Source organism: Rattus rattus, chromosome 12 (genome assembly GCF_011064425.1).
Source record: "Rattus rattus isolate New Zealand chromosome 12, Rrattus_CSIRO_v1, whole genome shotgun sequence".
Classification (NCBI taxonomy): domain Eukaryota; kingdom Metazoa; phylum Chordata; class Mammalia; order Rodentia; family Muridae; genus Rattus; species Rattus rattus.
The window spans coordinates 22,451,551-22,455,176 of NC_046165.1; the positions used below are offsets into that span (position 1 = coordinate 22,451,551).

The following is a 3,626-nucleotide window of genomic DNA, read 5'->3' on the forward strand; positions in this document are numbered from 1 at the left end:
CTAGACAAGTATCTTGGAAATAATGTATACTATTATAAAAATAAGTTAGGAGAACAATGCTGCTGTTTCCTCTTAAAAAGAGACAGTTTAGGTCTGGAGAGATTAAGATCAATTGCTGCTCTATTAGAAGATCAAGGTTCAGCTCTCAGCACCAAATCTGGTGGCCACGACCATCTACAAATCTTGTTCCAAGAGATCTAACTCCTTCTCCTGGTCTCAGCAGGCATAAGACAAGTGCATGGTGTCCACATACATACAGAAACCTACAGAGACACAAATAAATAAATAAATAAATAAATAAACAAACAAACAAACCTCACAATTTAAACAGACATGTTATAGGCTCTAAAATGTCCTTAAATAAAGAAACATGTACAACACATTCTGATAAATTATACACCATACCTAACAGAAAACCCTATAGTCTACTTTCAGACCTCTCCTCTCTTCTCCTCTCTCCTCTCCTCTCCTCTCCTCTCCTCTCCTCTCCTCTCCCTCTCCTCTTCTCTCTCTCTCTCTCTCTCTCTCTCTCTCTCTCTCTCTCTCTCTTTCTCTCTCTCCACTCTCTCTCTCTTCCTCCCTTCTTTCTCTCCCTCCCCTCCCCTCATCCCAGACCCAATCCTCAATTCTGCTCCCTGTTGCTGCTACAGAATACCAATTTCATCCTTTCCTCACCACTGCCCACATTTCCTGTGGATCCCACAAGGCTTCCTCTTCTAACCTCCCTCCCCAGCTTGTTGCCTTGTCCCAGACCCTACCCAACTCCAGCAGACACCCAAAGCTAACCAAAGGGAGACTCCTCCCACAGCAAGAAGTAGGAAAAAAGCAAACCACATGAATCTTACTGCTCCTGAATTTCAATTCCCCCCAGCTCTGTAACCGGAAATCTGCTATGCTCCCCCGCCCCATGCCCATTTCTCTCTGACCCCATTCCCAACAGATCAAAAATGTCTTCTCCTCCAACTGTCCTTCCCCCAACTCATCGAAATTCCCCAGCCTCCAACCCGTGACACATGTGCTGCAGTCACTCCCTGTGAACACACTAGCTGAACAGACCAAGGCAACAGATATCACAAAGCTATCACGCCCTTTAAAAACCCAGAGAGGAAACAGATATTGAGGAACAAAACACCTACCCAACAATGACGAGTCCAATAATAAGTACCTTTAATCATCCCAAACTCAAATGCCAAGACACCAGCATAAAATCACAAACAAAAGCAGACAGGTTATGCTTCCTCTAGAGCCTAGCTATCCTACCACAGCAAGCCATAAATATCTCAATGTACCTGAAGCACAAGAAAAAGCCAGTAAAACAGCCTTTATGAATATGATAGAGTTCCTTAGGGTAGAAATAAATAAATCCTCTAAAGAAACATAGGAAAATATGAACAAAGAGTATGAGGAAATAAATAAAACTGTTCAGACCTAAAATCGGAAATAGAGTTATTAAAAAAAAATGCTGAACTGAGAGAATTCTAGAAATGGAAAATTTAGAAATTCAAACAGAAACTAGAGGGGCAAGTTTCACCAACAAAATTACAAGAGATGGAAGAGAAAATCTCAGGCACTGAACATATGATAAAAGAAGTATATAAATTGATCAAAGAAAATGTTAAATCTAAAAACTTTCTGACACAAAACATCCAGGAAATCTGAAACACTAGGAATTGACCAAATACATAGTCTAACAGAACAAATACAAAAAGAGTATCCACCCTTCTGTCTCATCCAAGAAACACACCTCAGCATCAGGGATAGACATTACTTCAGGGGAATATGAACGATATTCCAAATAAGTGGGCCAATGAATCAAGCTGGTATAGTCATTTTAATATTTTACAAAATTAACCTCAAGACAAAATTAATCAAAGGGGATAGGGAAGAACACTACATACTCATCAAAGGAAAAGTCGAATGATATTTCACTTCTTAACATCTATGCTCCAAACACTAAAGTGCCCAAGTTTATTAAAGAAACACTTCAAATCACATATTGACCCTCACTCACTGATAGTGGGAAACCTCAATGCCACACTCTTATTGGACAGGTTATCCATACAAAAACTATACAGAGAAATACTAGAGTGACTAGATATAAGAAGTAGTTAGATCTAAGAAGTAATTACAGATCATTTTACTCAAACAAAAAGAATATACAAAATTAGAGAGGTCTCATACTAGCAACTTAACAGCACAGCTGAAAACTTTAGAACAAAAAGAAGTGCCATGCCTGAGGAGAAAACAGCAAGAAATATTCAAACTGAAGAATGAAGAATATTCAAACTGAAGAATGAAGGAAATAAAAACAAAGAGAACAATATGAAAAGTCAGTCAAATGATGCATTGGTTCTTTGAGAAAATCAAGAAGATAAATAAATCCTTATCCAAATTAACTAAAAGACACAGAGAGAATTTCCAAATTAACAAAATCAGAAACAAAAAGAGGGACATTACAACAGACACCAAGGAAATCCACAAGGACATTCTTTTAATACCTGTACTCCACCAAATTGGAAAATATAAAAGAAATGGATCAATATCTTGGCACTACTTACCAAAGTTAAATCACTATCAAGTAAGCTATTTAAATAAAAACTATAATGCCAATTGAAATTAAAAGTCCTTAAATGTCTCTCAACCGAAACAAGCCCAGGGCCAGACAGTTTTAGCACAGAATCTGACCAAACTTTCAAAGAAGAATTAATGAAAATACTCCTCAAATTATTTCACAAAATAGAAATAGAGGGAACATTGCCGAATTAATTTTATAAGGCCATAGTTACCCTGATAGTCAAGCCATATAAAAACTCAACAAAGAAAGAGAATTTCCGATCAATTTCTCTGATGAACATAGATAAAATACTTGTAACCCAAATCCAAAATCAAAAAGATCACCTACCATGATAAAGCAGAGATGCAAGGATGGGTCAATATATCAGAAAATGTAACCCATCATATAAACAAACTGAAAGAAAAAAAAACATATGGTCATCTCATTAGATACAGGAAAGGCCTTTGAGAAAATTCATCACCCCTTCATGATAAAATGTCTTGGAGACTCCTCCTAGACGCCTAGCAAGTGTGACTGTTATGTTACCTGTGTCAGCAGGTGGCAGAGAGAAGAGAGGCTATGCCTATGCTCACAGTTCTGACCTCTGGACACCTAAATGAGTAGTAGCCTAACATTCCCTGAAGAAAAGGAAACCAAAAATCAACCACCAGTCGGGCTCTACGTAGGCCCTGTGGCTTCCAGGACCAGGAGCAAGCCAGAGTCTGGAAGAACCCTGCCTGGGACAGAGTCTTTTGAGCAGCAATGAGTCTGAGATGGTCGGCTCTTCATGGAACCACTTAGTAACTCTAGGGGCCCAGCCAGGAGCAAGCTCCAGATGACCACCAGACGGACACCATGGAGCCTAGTCAGGTGGCTAGTCTGAGATGACCTGGGTGGGGAAGAGCATGCCCAAGATGAACTCTGCCCAGTGCTATAATGCATGATCAGGGCATAGCAATCCTGAGATTATTCCTCAGATGATCCCAGAAACTCAGAAACCATGCGCACCTCTAAGAGGAGCAAGAAAGTGGTGGAAAAAATGGAAGAGAAAGAGAAACAGAAGGAGTTGGCA

The 3,626-nt window shown here is 39.4% G+C and overlaps 1 non-coding gene across 1 annotated transcript; it reads left to right on the top strand.

Annotated features, from left to right (window-relative positions):
• Positions 1 to 3,060: 3,060 nt before the first annotated feature.
• On the top strand, positions 3,061 to 3,190 carry LOC116914132. Its single transcript, XR_004389693.1, has one exon. It is a non-coding gene; the product is annotated as a small nucleolar RNA SNORA17 (small nucleolar RNA).
• Positions 3,191 to 3,626: the final 436 nt, after the last annotated feature.